This window comes from Lucilia sericata, unplaced genomic scaffold, assembly GCF_015586225.1.
Source record: "Lucilia sericata isolate MDLA Ls3-8-SP2 unplaced genomic scaffold, ASM1558622v1 Contig000355F_arrow, whole genome shotgun sequence".
In the NCBI taxonomy this organism is placed as follows: Eukaryota; Metazoa; Arthropoda; class Insecta; order Diptera; family Calliphoridae; genus Lucilia; species Lucilia sericata.
This window is the reverse complement of record NW_023994375.1, coordinates 38309-60514: the sequence shown is the minus strand read 5'-3', so window position 1 is coordinate 60514 and position 22206 is coordinate 38309.

The window sequence follows — 22206 nt, the reverse complement described above, 5'->3', positions numbered from 1 at the left end:
TTAGCTAATTCTCCCGTATTTCCATTTTTTCTCACTTTATATCTAAACATCATATTTTAATCATTAAAAAAAGTTTTCCACTTTTTTTCTCTTACAAACATCTTTTGTTCACTTATTTTAGCATTTTTATTCATCCTTAATCTTGGTCATATTTTGATGTATGATTCATGTTTTTATTCGCATACTTTGAAATGAACTTGTTTTTTTGTTAACTGCTTTAAAAAGTTTTTAATTTCTTAAATAATTTTTGTTTTTGCATTTTTTTCCTTATTACCTTTTGTCCATTTGTTTGTTGTTGTTATGATTTAATCTTTAATAATAGGATTTTTTTGCATTTTTTTTTTAAATTTCTCACTTAACGGAAGTGGTTGAATTTATTCGTTTGGAAATTGTGTTGTTGTTTTTCAGGCAGGCGTCCACGTTAAAATATTTCAGTTTGTTGTAAAAGTGTAATTTTTCATAAACATCTTATGACAGCCATGTCTCGTTTACTGTAAAGGATGTGAAAGGAGAAAAGCAGTGGAAACAAAGGAAAAAACTGTAAAGGTATATTTATGTTTTATGGATGCATGGTTGAGTGAAGATTTACATTAATTAATGAATTATGCTTAAGGAAAACATCAAAATAAAATTAGAAAAAATCTCTAAAAAATTAAGAAATTAAAGAGTTGTTTGAAAATATTAAAAAAAAAGAAATGATGTGTATATTCATCAAAACATCGTCCATGGATCTAAATTAAGAATCTAACTCTGTTTGATAATTATTATTTACGTGAATAGTGTTGCATCCGAGTTTAAACACACACTTGTATCCAGTGTTGCCATATATTTTTTGAAGAAAACTTTTTATTTTTACGAAAAAAACTTTTTTTCAACAAAAAAAACTTTTTTTGTACTAAAATTACAAAATACCCAAGAAAAATTAGTGAAAAAATGAGCAAATTGAGGAATTTTAAATAGCTTAATGATAATTGGTACAGAACTTTTCCTTAACATCAGTAGCAAGGAATTACTGGATATTGTGGTCTTAGACACCATAAATTTACACTTGAAATGTCATGATGAATCTATCTATGTAGATTCTGTGTACTACAAGAGGAAACCTCTGAACTTTTGTAACTACCCGTCATTGGGAACTCGAAACACGAAGATTTTGTTTTACCCAGACCCAGATGATATCTTCAAACACTCACCGATTAATCCATTTATCTTCATGCGCGAATTTGGCCTAGTATGGTGAACCAATGAGCTGCACAAAATCTCTACAATATGGTCGAAGTACATTGCGTCCTTAACGTCTATTCTAATGGATTAAGGTCATCAACACCGGTCAATTTTTTTCAGTTTTTAGGAATATCTCGAATATTAATGGTATAAAATATACATTGTTTTTTTATTTTAAACTTATTTATTGATTAAATAAAATAAAAACTGAAAAACTGTATAAATTTTCAAAAAACTTTTTTTATTGGAATAAAACTTGAAAACTTTTTTGAATCTCAAAAAACTTGCAAAAAAAGGGAAAACTTGACATATGGTAACACTGCTTGTATCCCATTGTAATCACTGTGTATTTGGTACATTTAGTAAAAATTAGGTTCCTGTCAAATCCTTCAATTGCAAATTCGAAAAAAGTTATTTTTTCCAACACATTTCCAACAACGATTCGCCATGGCCGAATAGTGGCAAAGGAAATTTATAGCTTTATGTAAGAAATATTATTTTACTCCGACTTCAATAATATTGTTAAGTATTTGCAGACAGTTTTTTAAATTGAACAGAATACAGCGACAATATCAAACATTCAGATTCCAGTTGAAACGAGACAGTCCAAGTTTTACCTTTTATAGAACAACAACAATTTGAAACAATAGCATTCGCCGGTGAGGTGTTATATTGCAACATTACACAGTAATATGATTACTTTGGATAGGTTAGGTTGTTAGGAGGATGTATCTACATCAAATCGGAAGAAATACGCCATTATCGGACCTGATGTGCGCTCCTTTTCATGGAAAATGTTTGTTGGTAAAAACAAAAACCTTATATAGTATTCACTAAATGTATTATCGTCCGATGTTCAGAAACTCAGTTTCCTGGACGTAATTCCTAAGAATTTTCCAATCAGTGTTCGTGAGGGATATTGTATGGGGAATAATATCACTTCCAAGATATTTGGATCGAATTTCGGCGAAAGCCTGACAATGGCAAAGAAAATTCTCCAGAGTTTCGCTGCTCTCTCTACATGCTCTACATTCGTCTGAATCTGCACGTCCAGTTTTGTTTTCAGAATATATACCATCATACTAACCTCACACTTGTTTATTTTGAGGAGGCTTCTAGTCCTGCTCTCGTTAGGTTCACCCCATAGGATCTTTGTGGTTCCTGCCATTTATATGTTAATTTCAAGCATGCAGTGAAAATCTTTGACATCCGGTTTTGTAGCTTTATAGGGCGCAAATCTTTTGATGGCCTCCTCAACCATGCTAGTTGTAATAACTATTTCTGTGTTAGCCTCCACTACCTCCAATATCGCTTCATTTATGATAGCCGGTGGGAAATGAGAGTCCATTAGGAGTTTCATTGTCTCCTCCATCTATCTTCCAGCCTCCTGCCCGTATCATCAATAATAGATTCCGGTTGGACATGAGCTTTGGATAGGGATTTTTTTATATTTGATATGTCATTTACGCTATCTACCTGTTCACAGAAAAGTTTCCAGGAGTCTCGTTTGGTTTATCGAACGATTTTCTTATATTCACCAAGTTTACTACGATACTCATCCCAGTATACTGTGGTCTTTTTACGCCGTGCCTGGAGAGCTCTTCTCGAACGATTCAACCAGGACACTTGTGAACGTTTCTACTTTGGCGTCTATATCCACTTTATTTCGACATTGGAAAGTGTCCTGTCCAAAACGGTTCTTTAGTAAGGTCCCGAACATTGTCCAATTAGTTTTAGACTTATTCCGAAACTTTATCGGCTTTGGTGGTGGCCGTAGTATTTTGAATCTTATGTACCGATGGTCTGAAAAGGAGTGCTCGTCTGAATCTCTACAATCCTGAATTTCGTTTATAAGCTCTTCTAAACATATAGTTACATCTAATACTTCTTCCATGATTCTATTGACGAAGGTGGCTTTATTACCTAAGTTCAATGTGATCAAGCCTTTAGTATTAAAGAAATCCATGAGAGCAGGGAACAACGATTGGTGTTTGTGCTACCCCAAGATACATGGTGGGAGTTGGCATAACAACCTATTAAAATTTTCTTATTTTTTCTTTGTGCGTCTTCAACCAGTTTCATCAGATCCGACATTGGTGGTAGTGTCGGAGAATCGGAGGGCAGGTAAACAGATGCAAGGTGTATGTTGCCACGACCTTGCTTCAGCACCATTGCATCCAATGTTGATAATCCCGTTGAGAGGAGAAAACATAAATTCTTGTTACTTAAAATACATGTTCTCTGGCAAGACCCTGTATCCGCGTAAAAATGTTGGAAATTTACGTGATTTAATCAAGGAACCTTGGACGATTCGCAACAAGGCTATATGTATCTTACCTTTGTATATTTTAGCCATCAAAGCGTTGGTAGCCCTCTCGCTCCGATGGAGGTTTATTTGGATAACCTCAATCATGGTCATCCATTAAACTGTCTTCCGACGAGTTGGTGGTCACCACCTCGCTCTTTGGATTTGACTCCTTCGGGAAGCCTGAAGTGGCTATTGATGGTAATGCGGTGTCCTTATCAGGCCTAGGAATAGCAAACTTTTTAATTGGCACTATCCCAATTTTGGAAATCACCGCTGTTCTGTGTTCTGGCGAGTGAGTGATTTCCTCTTCACTTTTAGGATTTGATTCCTCATCGTTACCAGTACTGGCTAATAATGCTTTGGACACCGTCTTAGGTATTTTTGTGTCCTTGTCGGGGCCAGTTGTGACAGCACTTTCAATTGGTATTGGAAAGGGCAGCAGCACTTTTTTCTGGCGAATTAGTGGTAATCTCCTCGCCTTTAGAATTTGACTCCTCAACGTTACCAGTAGTGAATAATGATGCTGTGGGCATCGTCTTTAGTACTTTAGTGTCCTTGTCGGTGCTTGTTGTAACAGCCCTTCCAATTGGCACCGTCCCAATTTTGAATATTACAGCTTTAGAGGCAAAATATGCCCTACCTTTGTTCTTGGTAAGGCTAACCATGGAGTTATGGTCGATACCCCCATCATTTTATGTAGACATTGGACTCTAAGAGCACCGGAAGATCCTTCTTCTTTACCAGTCCTAGCATTGCGCCGTCCCAGGGAGGAGCGACACTTTCCACCAAGTTCTTCAGGGTGCCAGCATATTGGAGAGATGCCAATCTCATCAACATCACGCCCATGCGGAACTCGCAGCTCATACTTTAGTTGTTTACCCTTTGAAGCGATTGCGTGGTCCACTATCTTATTGTTGACCTGATGGATTACCGGCATCGTATACTGCATAAAAGAGATCTTCCGATGGCGGCTCTTTTCCTTTTCCACCGTCTAGTTTCTTCTTCCTCGATTTTCGGGACTTTTTTTGAGATACCCTTACCTTTGAGGTTGATTTCGCCGATGTGTTCGTCTTCGGAGTATCTGGCATGACGTTGTTACCTTTACTCGCAGGATTCTGACTTGAGGTTCCTTTGAGTATGGTAAAGCTTGGCTTCGACTGTATATTGTTTTTTTAGGTTTATTCTCAGTTGTCAACTCCTCGGGAGACCGGAACCTCTTTGCCTCAGATATTGAGAGTGAATCCGATTTTTCATGAGATTGACACACTATGATTTCCTGAAGCATCTTAATCAACTTCCTACTCTGTGCTCCAGAAAGGCGTTTTTTAGTAATAGGTAGTTTAGCTATGCTATCAATCACCTTTTTTACCATTTGGTCTATTTCATCCTTTTTGGAATTCGCTATAATAGTTTTGTTATTATTATCATCTGAGGATTCAGGATGATAATAATAACCCCTATGTTTTTGCCAACGGCATGCTGTACACTTGACGCATTGTCCGCCACGTACGCCAAGGTACCCACTTCCATAGTAGTCTTTTGATAATAATATGATTACTTTGAAACATAATATGTTTATATTGGGTCATAACAAGTTTACTTTTAGCAATAATATGGTTAATTTAACCATTAATTTGGATCATAATAATGATTACTTCGAACCATAATATGATTACTTTAAACATGAATATGATACATTCAAACCATATTGTGATTATCTATGACAATATTATGATCATAATGGGTTACAAAATTATGTCATAAGATCAAATTATGATTAATAGAAACATTTTATAATGAAATATTCCGAGTATTTAATAATAATATGATATAATAATAATTATCATAATATGTTTTGACTATAATCATATTTATCATAATATGTTGCTCTTAGATTATAATTACCACAACCAGATTGAACTATGTACGGGCTTAACAAGTTCTATAAATTAAGTTCTTCTCTCGCATTTATAATGTCTTAAATGAGCTAAAATTTTTTTAATTTTAAGGGTGTGATATCTCAAAAACTTGATGTTTTTGGAAAATTCTAAAATTCGGTTACAGAAACTATACTGGGTTAAAAATTTCTTTACTTGTGTTAATAATAACTGCTAATATGATCACTTACAATGATTAAATTCTTTATTTCCAGATTAAAATAACAATAAAATTACTAATAACAATTCCTTATTACACTTTAATATTTAAATAACCATGCAAAAACAACGATATTTTTACTATTTTTTTATATATATTTATTACTTCCAATTTTAACTTTTCATATTACACTGACCTCTATTTGCACGATTTCAAATGAATGATTTTGTTTTTGAGAAAATCATAAGAATTATGCAAATATCTAGTTGTCTCGGATAAAAACATTTGACTCTAATTTAAATTGTAAATTTAACTGAACTCTCTATAATAAATATTTTCAGTTATTTTTCTACTTTTTACTTACAGGTCAGTAACCGCATAAAATGACAAACAACACAAGTGGCAAGTGAAAATAATAATTTATTTGTGAAAAATCACACACATACACTTAAATATTTCAAAAATATCCTTTATAAACAGAAAACTGTTGCTTGTTATTTACATAATTTCCCCTTGGAAGTTAGACGGTTAACATTATACCGAAAATCTGTTAAAAAAAACGATATGCATAATGTTATTGTTAACAGTAGACTGTAATTTAACAGTGAAAGTTTTTCACTCTTTTTTAGTGAGCTGAAATAAACAACATTATTATGTTTTGTAGAGGATATGCTCTCTAATGACATTAATGAGTTACTACAAAACATCTTTTACTTTAAGGCCAAAAGAATCTCTTTTACTTAATCTTACGAAAACTTGAGAGTATTATAGAGCAAAATAGGTAAAATACGAATTGAGTTTCTTGTAGCGCCAATTCTCTTTTACTGCGCATGTATTCTCCTTCCACTTTTTGTTGGGGGCTTTTAGTTCATATGGTTGTTGTTGCTGTAGTAAAGTGTCTGTCTTCTTGAACATAAAATAGAATTTGATGAAAGCCCACTGGCGCTAATGGCAATCAAAGCAGTTTGTTGTGGCACGTGTATACATAATGTACAATATACATACCTTACGCATCCAATCCATCCATTCATCCATCCACCAATCTACCTGCAAAACGAGCAAAATAAAATACAGTGGCCATACGGCACATTCAACCGCACATCTATACAACCATCCAAATTTCGTAGCCCCCAAAACAACCCAACCCCCAACGAAACAGTTTTTTTCTTCTATTTATTTGCGCTACAAATACACTCTCAGTTTATTGAGGTTCTTTTTGTTGCTTTTATTCTTAGACAGTGAGTGTTTGTTACGAGTATTTGGATGTTGTTATGAGTAGTCAGACGAGTGTATGTACAAAGTGTTGTGAATATTGGGTACGTTTTGTTGGTATCGGTGTTTATGTATTTGTATTTATATACATACCTGCTCTAAGGTGTATATACGTGAGTTAACTGTAGTTGTTGTAAGAGTACTATATACTACGAAATTAGAAAAATATGTCCTGGTGTTGGTGAGTGAGTTGGAGCTGTGTAAGTAACAAATTATTTTGTTTGATGAAGCAGCTGTTGTGAATAAAATGAAGAAGCTGTGTGTGTTGGAATTTGTGGGTTTTTGTGTATATGTTTGTGTGTTTGGTTATATACCTCTATTAGCAGGGAACCTACATATATCTTGCTTAATGAATAGATAGAATAAAAGAAGGATGTATGTTCAATTGGACGGATAGATGAAGGTTTTTTATGTGTCAAATAAATATAAATGTAGGAGGTCACAACGAATAAGGAATTCCCTATAAAATATTCAATCTATATTCTTGTGTGTTTGTCTAGAAGTAAAGGATTTGAAGTAAATCATTATTGCTTTGCCACTTTTGTATGTATGTAGACTTATATGATCTATTTCGCAAAATTGAAGAAGTGGATGTGTGTACAAGATGATGTTGAATGTCTTAAGAAATATGTAAGATTTATAGAAAGATCTCAAGCTTTAAAAACTTGTTGTGCGTTGATCTAGATAACACCTGAAAAACTTAATTTTTGACCCTTTTTGTGGCATTATAACAGCGCCAAGACTGTTATAATGTCTAATGTATGCCAACTGAAAATCTATTCTATCCACTCTAAAATAAAGGCTTAAAATCTGACATATCACCTTTCTTCTTTGAGATGTCTCCACCTTAAGCTTGAAAACTCATTGTTTTCGGTATATTCATGGTATTTGTACCCTACCCTACTATAGTGCGGATTTATAAATATTGTTTATAACAGGCAAAAATATTGGATCTACACCTATCAGAAGATGTCGTAACCGACTCAAAACCATTTTCTCGTTCCATTTAACAATGTCTGTCTATCCGTAAATTTTAAAGCTCTGCATTTTTTGTAAAATGATGGTGAAATGAGAATCCACTTAATATAGAAATTCAGTCACTGGACGCTATTTTCAGATGCTGTTTTGATACTTTTCGATAAATTACATATGAACACCCAAAAAATTACAGTTTCTGAAGGTTCAATGTAATTTGTGAGTAAAAGATGCCAATGCATTATTATAAGCAACTAATAGTAATATTTTAACAGGTATTCAGAGCTACGAAGACATTGTATAGGCACTTGAGTGTCTTAGTTAGGTGGCGTATTATAATGTCCAGTGACACATTATAAAGCGACATAATGTCCATGGACATTATGTCACTTTTTTAAATTGTCATAATGTCCATGGACATTGTGACACTTTTAAAACAGAAATGTAATGGAAAATTTGTTTAAAATTTAAGAAAGGGACACACTTATCACGATAAGAATTGCTCCTAAATTTGGTGTATGTTACATATTGGACTCCTATTAAAAAGTGTCCTGGATAGCGGGCCTTCGGCCGGGCGCAGGGGTTTCAAACTCTGGGGTATTTCGAACACCAGCTTCGCTAAATTAAGCCTTTTTTTAAAAAGTGGACTCTTTGGAATCCATGGTCTTTATGTCCCATTGATCATGGACATTGTGACACTTTTGAAATTATCATAACGTCCATGGACATTATGACTCAATTTAGTGTGTCATAACGTCTATGGACATTATGACACTTGACATTATGACTCGCCACCTCTTAGTTATACAAATATCGAATTCCTACCTTTGTCTTAAAATCTTAAGAGTTATGCCAAGACTAGCGAAAATATAATCTTGAAAGTTTGAAATTCCTTTCACTTACAATCATCACTCAACCTAGGTTAGGTTGATAGGAGGATGTATCTACATAAAATCCGAATAAACACACCTAGGCCATTATCGGGTCTGCTGTGCGCTCCTTTTCATGGAAAATGTTTGTTTGTAAAAAAAACCTTATATAGTATTCTGAGTTTCCTGGACGAAATTCCTAAGAATTTTCCAAGCAGTGTTTGTGAGGGATATATCCGGAATAATATCACTTCCAAGATATTTGGATATAATTTCAGCGAAAGCCTGACAATGGAAAAGAAAATGCTCCAGAGTTTCACTGTCCTCTCTACATGTTCTACATTCGTCTGAATCCGCACGTCCAATTTTGTATGGGTGTGCTCGTAATCCTGTGTGTTAACTCAGAATACGTACCATATACATACCTCAGACTTATTCATTTTAAGGAGGCTTCTCGTCATGCTCTCGTTAGGGTCATCCAAGAGGCCTTATGGGTTTCTCTCACCTATAATTTTAATTCTGCTCTCGTTGCGTCAAATCGTTTTGCATTCTTCAAGTTAACTACCTCGAGTTCCCTTCCCTTTAAATCTATTACATTTGCTCTTTCATTGCCGACTACTCCCGAGTGTCCTGATACCCATATGATGTGAACCTTACCTCTGGGAGAGTATTCGGTTAGAACTTTTTTACAATCCAATACGGTTTTAGATTTAACTTTATCATATGATATCACCCTAATTGCCTTCTGGCTGTCGGTAAATATGTTAAGCCCTGTGGGCGCCATATTTATTTAATCCAATTAACTTTTTTTTTGCCTGGAAGCTAACCTAACTCAACCTAACTGTCCATAATTGTTTCCTTTCATATGCAACCATTGAGCTGTGAGATTCTTTTGAATCCAAAAATTGCTCAAGTTTTATGAGTTCCATTTCAGCGCTTAGAACAAATTGCATTTCCAGCAGCAAAAAATAGATACAATACAAAATCCACACCAAATTGTAGCTTTTCGTGGGTGTATTGGTTTCTCCGTTTCTGTAATGTGCGTGTTTTCCCATTCACAGATATCTTGGACAAAATGTTGGTGACGAGTGGTAATCCCATTTGTCATACGTACCATAGCTGGATGAATAGGATGAATAGGTGGCCAAATACCCTCTAGTATTTATAGCATATCTACAGAAAGTGGCTCTGTTTGACGACATTAATACTTTCTTTAAACCTTGCTGAACCGAGCAATGACATTACTCCTGACGAATAAGGAAGACAATTTATTGTGATCCATCCAAAAACAAAATATTAAAATGAATAAATTTTTGAGAGATTTAAACTTAGTGTAGCTGAATGGAAATGGTTTAAACAAGTGGCGGACGCCTTTTTTATTATTTAATGAAATGACTGAGCTCATAAGCAAACTTTCAGGTTATCCTACGTTGGTTTAAAGGAGATCCTCCAATTCGACTTATAACTTCGTAAAGAAAGCTGAAAACACTTAAGTAAAAATTATGTTTTTAAGGGTACTTCACCAGTTAAAGAGTTTTAATGGTCTCTACCAGGGTATACATTTTCTGAATATTAAACGGTCTCCACCAGAATATAAACAATTGAGTTTAACTGGTCTTCACCAGGCTATAAATGATATTAGTACTCCACCAATTAAAACATAACCTCACTTGGAGGTAAGACGACAGCACGAGGTTGACAGGATAGTTATACAAAGTAATTCATAACACAAGTGCGAGTGAGACGCAACTCTGCAGCAAGCTCGGCAACAAACACAAGACTGACAAGTCTTTAAAAAATACTGGCGATGACGCTAGAATTGTTCCCCAACTAAGGCCTGAATGAGAGCTAGAGGTGGCCGTCGAGGAGGTATTAATTTCAGTGACCTTCGTGACATAAAATTCCTGAAACTAGAGGCAGATCAAATTGACCGACTTCTTAAAAGCCTAATCTTCTAAAGTAAAACCAAACATGTCAGATTCGCCAGATTAAGCTGCTATATCAAATCTCATATAAAGACGTTAACGAAATCAAAAGGTTTAGATTAATTTTCATTAAAATCCCAATAGATAAATGATCGATCGAAAAGTCCATGTAACATTTGTAATTTTTATAGAATGCTATACTAGGTCGAACAAATAATGATAAATGTAGCATGAATATCCAGTCTATATAATAAAAATATTTGTAAATGTGTAGGTAAGTGTACAAATTAGTATGTATGTGTATATATATCATCCAAGGAGGGACACAGCTGTGAATGTGCAAAAAAAAAATCCATAAAATCAGCATACAGCACCTGCTGCCAACGTAAAACAACTGTGTCTCCATGGCGTATACGTTATTTTGTTGCTTCGTAACAAGATTTTCCTCTTAACCAATACCTTTTTGGCACATAAACTCTAAAACATTTACTCCTTCTGCGAAAACACCTCCTAAGTTACCTCAACATCAACATCTCGGGGGAGTTTTCCAGATTTTTCCTACCGAGCGCGTCCCCGGGTGGCGGATAGGGGGTGGTGATGGACCATCTGTCCTCTCCCAGCTTTAATTTCACTTAAGCTGAGGGAGGGCAGATTGTCCACCACCTGGGAATATTATATTCCCCGCGGACCAAAAAACTTGAAAAAAAAAAAAAAAAAACAAATATGGAAAATAAAAATAAAAAGATAAAAGTTACGGTGCAGGGCCTAAATAACCCAGTACCGGCGGCAAGTGTTGATCTACTCGCGAGTCACGTGTCGTCGTCATCCTGCAATCGTGAGCAGAATACTACTACGGAGGTGGGTACCTTGGCCTCCGTGGCGGACAATGCGTCAAGTGTACAGCATGCCGCTGGCAAAAATATAGGGGTGAAAGAGAAGGATGTACTCGGAGAGAGCTCTAAGCTACCTCAGCCTTTAAATATAGGTGAGGGTTCCGACTCTGAATCCTCAGATGATAATAATAATAATACCATTATAGCAAATCCCAAAAAGGATGAAGTAGAGCAAATGGTGAAAGAGGTGAGTGATAGCATAGCTAAACTACCTATTACTAAGAAAAGACTTTCTGGAGCACAGAGGAGGAAGTTGAAAAAGATGCTTCAGGAAATCATAGTTAGTCAATCCCACGACACTCCAAAGGAATCGGACTCTCTCACAAGATCTGAGGCAAAAAGGATCAGGTCACCCGAGGAGTTGACAACTGAGAATAAGCCTAAGAAGAAAAAGAGCTCCCCGTCTTCTAATACACAGTCGAAGCCAAGCCATACTTCACTCAAAGGAATCTCAAGTGAGAATCCTGCGAGTAAGGGTGACAACGCCAAGCCAGATATTCCGAAGACGAACACGTCGGCGAAATCAACCTCGAAGGTAAGGGAATCTCAAAAGAAGCCCCGAAAAACGAGGAAGGAGAAGCTAGACGGAGGAAAAGGAAAAGAGCCGCCATCTTACGCCAAAGTTGCCAGAAGTAGGCACCGGGACGATCTCTGCTATGCAGTTTACGATGCCGGTAATCCGACAGGCAAAATTCCAATAGACCAACAGAGTAAAATAGAAGACCTGGTCAACAATAAGATAGTGGACCATGCAATAGCTTCAAAGGGCAAACAACCAATAGAGAGCGAGAGCTGCGAGTTCAGCATGGGCGTGATGTTGATGAGGTTGGCATCTCACCAATGTGTTAGCACCCTAAAGAACTTGGTGGAAAGTATCCCTCCTCCCTGGGACGGCGCTAGGCTGGGACTGGCAAAGAAGAGCGAGCTTCCGGTGCTCCTAAAGTCCACTGTCTACATAAAAGGATGGGGCAGTAAACTGGCTAATGAACGTATACTGGAAATTCTTGGAGGTCAAAATGCTGAGCTGGCCGTGGAAAAATGGGATGTCTTTTACAGGAAAGAAGAACCTGAGGGAACTTTATTTGTAATAGGTATCGACCAGAAATCCATGGCTAGTCTTGCCAAGAATAAAGGTAGGGCTTACTTCGCCTCTAAATCTGTCATATTCAAAATTGGGAAGGTGCCGATTGGAAGGACTGTTACAACAAGCCTCGAAAAGGACACTAAAAAACCTAAGACCACAGTATCCACTACTGATAACGTTGAGGAGTCAAATCCTAAAATCGAGGAATTTACCATTAACTCGCCAGAAGAAAGTGTAGTTGCCCTTTCCAAAATTGGGAAGGCGCCGATTGAAAGGGCTGTCAAAACCGGCCCCGACAAGGACACTAAAACACCTAAGACAGTACCCAAAGCATCATTAGCAAGTACTAGCAATGTTGAGGAGTCAAATCCTAAAAGCGAGGAGGAAATCACTCACCCGCCAGAAGACAGAACAGCAATGCTCTCCAGAATTGGGAATGTGTCTATTAAAAATACTGCTATTCCTATGCCTGATAAGGACACCGCAGTGCCATCAACAGTACTCACTGCATTAATAGCCACTTCAGGCTATCCGGAGGAGTCAAATCCAAAGAGCGAGGAGGTGACCACCAACTCGCTGGAAGACAGTTTAATGGATGACCATGATTGAGGTTATCCAAATAAACCTCCATCGGAGCGAGACAGCTACCAACGCTCTGATGGCTAAAATCAACACAGGTAAAATACATATAGCTTTAATCCAGGAACCTTGGACGATTCGCAACAAGGTTTCTGGATTAAATCACGTAAATTTCCAACTTTTCTACGCTGATACAGGATCTCGCCCGAGAACATGTATCTTATGTCACAAGAACTTATGTTTTCTCCTCTCAACAGGATTATCAACATCGGATGCAACGGTGCTGAAGCAAGGTCGAGGCAACATATACCTTGCATCTATTTACCTGCCTTTCGATTCTCCGACCCTACCACCAACGTCGGATCTGATGAAACTGGTTGAAGAGGCACAAAGGAAAAATAAGAAAATTGTAATAGGTTGTGATGCCAACTCGCATCATGTAGCTTGGGGTAGTACAAACACCAATCGCAGGGGACAAGCCCTCATGGATTTCTTTAATACTAAAGACTTGATAACATTGAACTTAGGTAATAAAGCTACCTTCGTCAATAGAATCAGAGAAGAAGTATTAGATATAACTATATGTTCAGAAGAGCTTATAAACGAAATTCAGGATTGGAGAGTTTCGGACGAGCACTCCTTTTCTGATCATCGGTACATAAGATTCAAAATACTAAGGCCACCACCAAAGCCGATAAAGTTTCGGAATAAGTCTAAAACTAATTGGACAATGTTCGGGGCCTTACTAAAGAACCGTTTAGGTCAGGACACTTTTCAATGTCGAAATAAAGAGGATATAGATGCCAAAGTGGAAACGTTCACAAGTGCCCTGGTTGAATCGTTCGAGGACAGCTGCCCTCTGCGAGAGCGGAGATCTGCCCAGGAAAAACCCTGGGTAACTGGGGAGATCCGGAACCTTGGGAAGACTCTTCGCAAACTATTTAACCGGGCACGGCGTAAAAAGACCGCAGTATACTGGGATGAGTATCGTAATAAACTTGGTGAATATAAGAAAATCGTTCGAAGAGCCAAACGAGACTCCTGGAAACTTTTCTGTGAACAGGTAGATAGCGTAAATGAGGTATCGAAGATAAAAAAATTCCTATCCAAAACTCATGTCCAACCGGAATCTATGATCGATGACACGGGCAGGAGGCTTGAGGATATGGAGGAGACAATGAAACTCCTAATGGATTCTCATTTCCCACCCGGTATATCGAATAACATAGATGAACCGATATTGGAGGAAGGGGAGGGTAACACGGAAATAGTTATTACAACTGACATGGTTAAAGGGGCAATCAAGAGCTTTGCTCCCTATAAAGCTGCAGGGCCGGATGGAATTTTCCCGGCACTTTTGCAGATGGAGGCGGGACTGGTTTCCGTACATCTGTCACAGATATTCACTGCATGCTTAAAATTGGCATATACCCCAGTTAAATGGCAGGATGCAAGGGTAATATTTATACCCAAACCAGGGAAACCTAGCTATGCGACACCTAAGTCCTATCGACCGATAAGTCTTACGTCCTTCCTACTTAAAACCTTGGAACGGATAGTCGATAGCATGGTTAAAAGCAGCATACCATACAATGACCTTAAATATAAGCAGCATGCTTATGTAAAGGGACGATCGGTGGAGACCGCTTTAAATGAAGTTGTCCACTACATAAGTGAATCTTTCGATAGCAAACTGTATACACTGGCAGTATGCATTGACATCGAAGGCGCTTTCAATAACGTGCACACTGATACCCTTATCCAATCCCTAGACCAGTTTTATGTTGACCGGGTGCTCCGTAACTGGATCAACTACATGCTAAGGAACAGATGGATAAGCTGCGAGATGTACGATATAACTATCAGGAAAAAGGTATTTCGCGGTATACCACAGGGTGGCATTTTGTCACCTTTACTCTGGGTCACCACGATTAATAGCCTCCTAAGGACCCTAACCGAGAAAGGACTTAGACCTGTCTGCTATGCAGACGATGTCGTAATACTTTTAAAGGGAAAGGATCCAAATTACTTGTGTAGAAGAGCTGAGGAGGCTCTGAATACGGCCTTGAGCTGGGCTCAACCGAGAGGCCTCAATGTTAACCCGGCGAAGACGGAAATCTGTCTTTTCACAAGAAAGACAAAAATTTCTACATATACTGAACCTTGCTTCTTGGACAAGAAGATACCGGTGACAGACAAAGTTAAGTACTTAGGTGTAATACTTGACCGGAAATTAAAATGGAGACACCACATAGAGGATAGGATCAACAAGGCACATCGGTGCTGGGCGATATGTAGGAGAACCATAGGCATGAAATGGGGTCTTAGTCCTACTATGACAAATTGGCTTTATAAAAGTGTAATTAGACCAATTCTAGCTTATGCTTCAATAATCTGGTGGACTGCTTTGGACAAAAAGTGTAATATCAAACTACTACAGGGAGTTCAGCGTACATGCTGCTTGGGTATAAGTGGTGCCATGTGTACTACTTCAACCAAGGCTCTGGAAACGTTGCTAGATATTCCACCCATTGAAACATATATAAGATATGAGGCGGCGCTTACAGCCGAACGGCTCTTTACTTTAGGCGAACTGGCCAAAAACGGTTATAGGACACGTCATCAATGTATACTGGACACATTGGAAGGTTATACACATTCATCGGACGTGCCTGATCGCATACCAGACACTGAATATGTCGGAAACTTTGAAACGCTAATCCCAGATAGAATGTCTTGGTCAAGCGGAACATTAGAGCAAATACCAGTAGGAATCCGTTGCTACACGGATGGCTCTAAATTAGGGGACAAAGTGGGTCTGGGGTTCTATATTGAAGACCCAGAAACAGAAATATACCACCGTTTACCTAATCATAACACAAGCTTCCAGGCAGAAGTACGAGCAATAACGGAATGTGTAAATTGGATTAGAATAAATATGGCGCCCACAGGGCTTAATATATTTACCGACAGCCAGAAGGCAATTTGTGCGATATCAGGTGATAGAATTAAATCTAAGACCGTATTGGATTGTAAGAAAGCTTTAACTGAATACTCTCCCAGAGGTAAGGTTCACATCATATGGGTACCAGGCCACTCGGGAGTAGCCGGCAACGAAAGGGCGAATGTAATAGCTTTAAAGGGAAGGGAGCTCGATGTAGTTAACCTGACAAACGCAAAACCATTCGACGCAACAAAAGCTGAATTAAAAATATGGATGAGAGAATCCCATAAGGCCTCTTGGAATAATGAAACGGTGGGTAGAACCACAAAGATTCTATGGGGTGACCCTGATGAGAGCAAGACGAGAAATCTTCTCAAAATGAGCAAGTCTGAGGTTAGTATGATGGTACGTATTCTCAGTGGACACACAGGATTACGAGCACATCTATACAAAATTGGACGTGCGAATTCAGACGAATGTAGAGCATGTGGAGAGGACAGTGAAACTCTGGAGCACTTTCTTTGCCATTGTCAGGCATTCGTCGAAGTTAGATCCAAGTATCTTGGAAGTGATGTTATTCCAGAAATAACATTCTTAACCAACACCGATTGGAAGATTCTTAGGAATTACGTCCAGGAAACTGAGTTTCTGAACATGGAAAAATAATACATTCAGTGAACAATTTTTTTTTTTTTTTTTTTTTTTTTTTTTTTTTTCTTGAATTGGAGCGCACAACAGGCCCGATAGTGGCCTAGGTGTATTTCTTCGGATTTGATGTAGTATACATCCTCCTATCAACCTACCTACCTACCTACCTACCTACCTCAACATCATTATTAACAAGGCAATGATGATAATAATGATTTAAATACGTATGTATGTATATAAATAGATATTTGTATATACATTTAGATAAATGTCTTTGTATGAAAACCACAAGTAGCAATGCAAGTTGTTGTTGTATGTATATTAAATTTTGTTAACTCATGCTCTCTTTCTCTCATTGTAGTTGGTCTATTGTTGTTGTTATTGTAGTTGCTAGAAATATAAAAATAACAACAAGATAACGTGGCTTGTTATAACGTGTTTTATATGAGTGTTTGATTGTATGTATTTCATTTTCTTACCTATGTAAAAATTCTATGTATGTACAAGTGTATTTATACACCGTTCGTTTTATATTGTATACTGTGGTGTGTGTACTCGTTCTCTCTATTTTCTTTACTTTTGACTTGTAGTTGTACGTGTAAGTGAATGAGTAAGTGTGTGTGTGTGTATAAGTGAAATTGTTAAGGTGTGCTATAAGGAAAACTTGGCAGCCAACCAAAAGTAACGAGATTTTTTATACATACATATATATTTTATTCGTTCATTTTGTTTTTTTTTTTTTTGGTTTTCATTTTATTTTTACTTTTCTGTTTTGGCTTAAGGAAAGAGAACCTTTTTCTTACTTTGTAGAAATATAAAATTCCCGTCGGTACCTTGAAATTTCTTTCAATGAACGTATACATATAAATTTTGTTGTTGTTTCCTTTTTATTTAATGCTGTTACTTTAATAGAATTTGTTTAGTATATTTGGTTTGCATTTTCGTTTTAGTTAGATGTTCTTGTTATATTTTCTTAATTAAGTTAGTTTTATTTTTTTGTATTTATAATTTAATTTTAACTATTTAGTAGAATACGTGACTTTTAATTGAATAGTGTGTAATTAGGCATATTAATACAGATATATTCTATCAGGAATATTTAATATGAAAATAAATAATGTTTACGTATGATTTATATTTAATTAAACTATAAAATATTTCTCATACGACTACACTAATATTGAAGGAAGGGTATAACGGGTTTGTGTTGATGTTTGTCACATTCCCAAATATAGTTCGTACACACTAAAATATACAAATCGACTCAAAATCACGTCCTAAGTCGATTTAGCTAGGTCAATCCGTCAACTCGTTCATTTATAACATTTAATTAAACTATAAGCTGCGTTTTTAAGATATTTTAATTTAATTTGGTTATCATATAATGCACCAAGGACAAAGCTTATTGAAAATAGATAAGTTATCTGAAATAGTCCCCAGACAAACGGACGTTGGAGCTCATAATTATGTTAAATATCACGATGAAATTCTGTATAAATAACTTTAATTTAGACGTGTAAATCCATCCATCTATCAAAATTTACAATGAAAGACTCATATTTACTCTTGTCCCATATAACCCCTCTCTTTTTTCTCAACAAATTATTCAAATATTCCTAAATAACGTAAAAAAGAAATTAAATGTTTTGTAATTAAACCAAAATCCACATTTTTAACAAAATCACTGGAGTAGGGTATCATATAGTCGGCCACGCCCCTCTACTTGTTTTTATCTATAAATTGCAGAAATTTATATCGGAATCAAAATTAAATTCAACATAAATGCTTTATTACAAAAAAAGTGTTGCGTATGAGTAATGTTGAATAAATAAATATTAAACATACGCTACCTTATATTAATAGTAAAATGATTTAAAATATTGATAAAGTATTGGGGTATTTCAAAACTTTTCGAACATGATTTTACGTTAACTTATACCATTTTGATGAAGCTCGGTACACACATTCATTGTATAAATACAAAGTTTAAAGTTCTCCAAAATTTTAAAATTCACAACGATTTACATGTATCGCGGTTCAAAGTTTATATTTTTTAAGATTTTTTTTCCAGCAAGCATTAAATTTGATGTAGTATCTTTTTAAAAACTAGTTATTTATTCGGTTTTAATTATTTTCGTCTCCAATTAATGCCTATCTATATGTTGTAGTTTAACAATATTTTGTTTAAAATGTGTAACATAATTATATGACAAAATAAATATCCTCCATTTTCTGTTTTCCTTTACTAAAAATGTAGAGTCATGAGCAAAATATAAAAAATTCAGAATAGGAAATGTAGATAAATCAACTTTTGATAAAATAATCCACACCATTAGCAAACAAATTTTGTCTAAAAGCTTAAGCTAATTTTGATAGAAATGCAATTTAAGGATAGCGTTAGAAAATTACTTCTATCAGCTTAAATTTCTTCTTTGGTATTTAACTTTAAAATGCATGATTCAAAATTTTATGCCAAAAAAGCAGCAATGAAGGAAGTTATTGTCTTTAAAACGCTAGCAGCAGGATTCATTTAGAAACAGGGATATTGTGTACAATACGAGTTGAAAGCGATAGACTTGGAGAGAAATTCTGCTTGCTATAAATAAAAATAATTTTTACAAAGAATTATTACTTGCGATCCATTACGATTAACCAAATCGTGACTAAAGCCAAATATATATGGCGCTCGGATAACGCGTGGGATCAAGATAGTCCTATATATTAAGAATTCTGATCAGATTATCACTAGAACTTATAATAAATGCAACTGATACATTTGGTGCTAAAATTTGGTGGAAAGCCATCCATAATATGCAGCTAGATATGAAAGCGTAATTTTTCATCAGAACTCTCGATCACCAAACATTGCCCCCTCCAACTACTAAATATTTGTTTCGATCCATGTCGAATACACTCTCTGGGATACGCTTTACTTCAGTATAGGGTTTTTGAAATTGGATTGATTGGCCAGCAGTTGATTAAAAGAGCAGTTCTTTTGAGGTGGAATTCGTATTTTGCCAGAAAGATGGGTAAAAGTCATAGCTTACAATGACCAATACTTTTAATAAAGTCATATTGTACAAATTTTTCAAAATAAAAAAAAATTCCTAGTTCATAACTAATAGACTAATCCGTACACATGTCCGAGGACTAGATAATAGTGGACACTTTTTTAGGTTAGTTGGTAGTATTATAGTATGTTAGTACTGATGTCGTGCGTCCAAAAAGAGACTCTGAAGAGGAAGAATCAAATAACAATACACTAGTATGTTATATCCGATTTCTCCAAAGTACGTAGTTTATTCATAGAGCTTTTAGTCTTTTTTAGATTTTAGAATTACATACATTCCAAAGTTGTTTAGTAGGTCTTTCAGAATGAGTATGTCCCTAAACTTTGAATATTATAAATATAGGGGATTTTATATCAAGTGACCCAACTTTTCAAACCGATGACAAATGTTAATTTGTCTAGTCGGAATGGTTAATTATCTAGTTTCTCGGTATAAGTTTTATTTTTTAAGTTTTAGAATGAATTACACACAAATAGGAAAACAATACATAATACCAAAAAATAATACATAATACCAAAAAGGAAAAGATCTAAGCTTTCTCTTGAATAAGTAGAAAAAAAGAAAATAAATAGGAACCACAATGAAAAAAATATTTTTGCAAAAAATCCCAAAAATTTTTTTTAGGTACATCGATTTAAAAAGTATGGGCCCTATATTGTTTTTAAAGTGTAAAAAGTAAATCCTTAAGAGGTTATGGTATCTAAACCGGTGTACAGTTCCTGATTGTACTATTTTATTTGGATTACTTAAATCGCATAAAATTCACAAATTTATAAAATAAAAATGCATTTACAAGCATAATCTAACTCGTTGAATTAGTTATATTCTTTAATATTTTTAAACTTTTCAAACGATTCATTATGACATGATTTTTAAGATCATTTTATTTTATTTTACGTTTTAAACACATGACGTATGATTGATTGACAATAATTATATATTGCTCATACGCAATAACGATGAATACGACACATACGATGCATATAACTTATTGACTTTAATCATTTATTAACCGCACATTCTGACTGCGAAATACAACGTATTTCTTAAATTTCCATTAACATTTTAAATTCCTTACTTTAATAACAAATTTTTTACATTTAAAGAAATGTCCCAACAATCACACACACAACATAATAATCAATAATAATAAAATCTTTAAGATGCCTACTAAACACAACAAAATTGTAATAAAAATTAATAAAGCATATATTTATAACCAAGAAAACATGCACAAATACGAAAAAAAAAAATAATAGTAGAAAAAAACTCATATCTTAAAGAGTAAAATTCAACAAAGAAAAATAAAATTTTCGTTCATTTTTCAAAATAAGAACAAGAAAATGCTCAACAAGCAAAATTTTCTAGTGTTTTTGTTTTGCTTTCAAAATTCTCTCTCGTTCTATCTCTTTTTGCAACAATGATGATGAGAGCAATGATGATAAAGTATAAAATGGAGGCAACGAAGACAACAATGAATGACAACTGGCACATACAGCTGGGAACCTACATTGTAGTAAAACACAAAAAAAAGATAACTACTTCAAATACACTTAAAAGTCTCCCTGTGCACACACAGAGAGACACACTCATAAGTATGTATGTATGTATATCTATTGAAACTTAATGATGTTAAAATTGTAAATGCTAATAATGAGGTTAGAGGCGATAATGAAGAGAAGAACAAGTTGGCAGAAGAGGAACAAACATTTGTTGAAAGGATGACAAAGGTACCTACTTACACAGACACTATTAAGGTGGAATATTTATTTATAAGTAAGTGTGTTGGTGTTCTAGTTACTTTATTTTCGTTGTTGTAGTAGCAGAAACCTCGTTATGCGCATATGTTGATTTCTGGCTGAGGAATATGCTTTTATGCTCCTAGAAATTTATATGGGAGAGTGTTTGCATATTATTGTTTTTGTAACTATCATTATATACTACTACATTTACGTGTAAAATACATACTCTACTCTATTCTACTCTAGTTTAGTTATTACTAATACATTCATACATACTTACTTACTTTACTTTACCTTTTTTCGTCTACCGACTACCAGTGTGTAAATGTTAAAGGTTTCTTTCTTGTTGAATATTTGTTCGTTTTTGTTGTAAGTGTTACTGGTTGTTGTTGTAGTGCCCTAATAAAGAGTAAGAATACAGTTAGAGCAGTATACCTACTGATGAGTAGTTGTAAAAATGTAAAAAGCAACAAAAATTTCAAAAAGAGGTAAAATGAAAAGTAATTTAGAAAATTTTAAAATTTTGCTCAAAAGTTCATGAAATTTTGAAAATCTCTTTTCACAGATTTTCTATA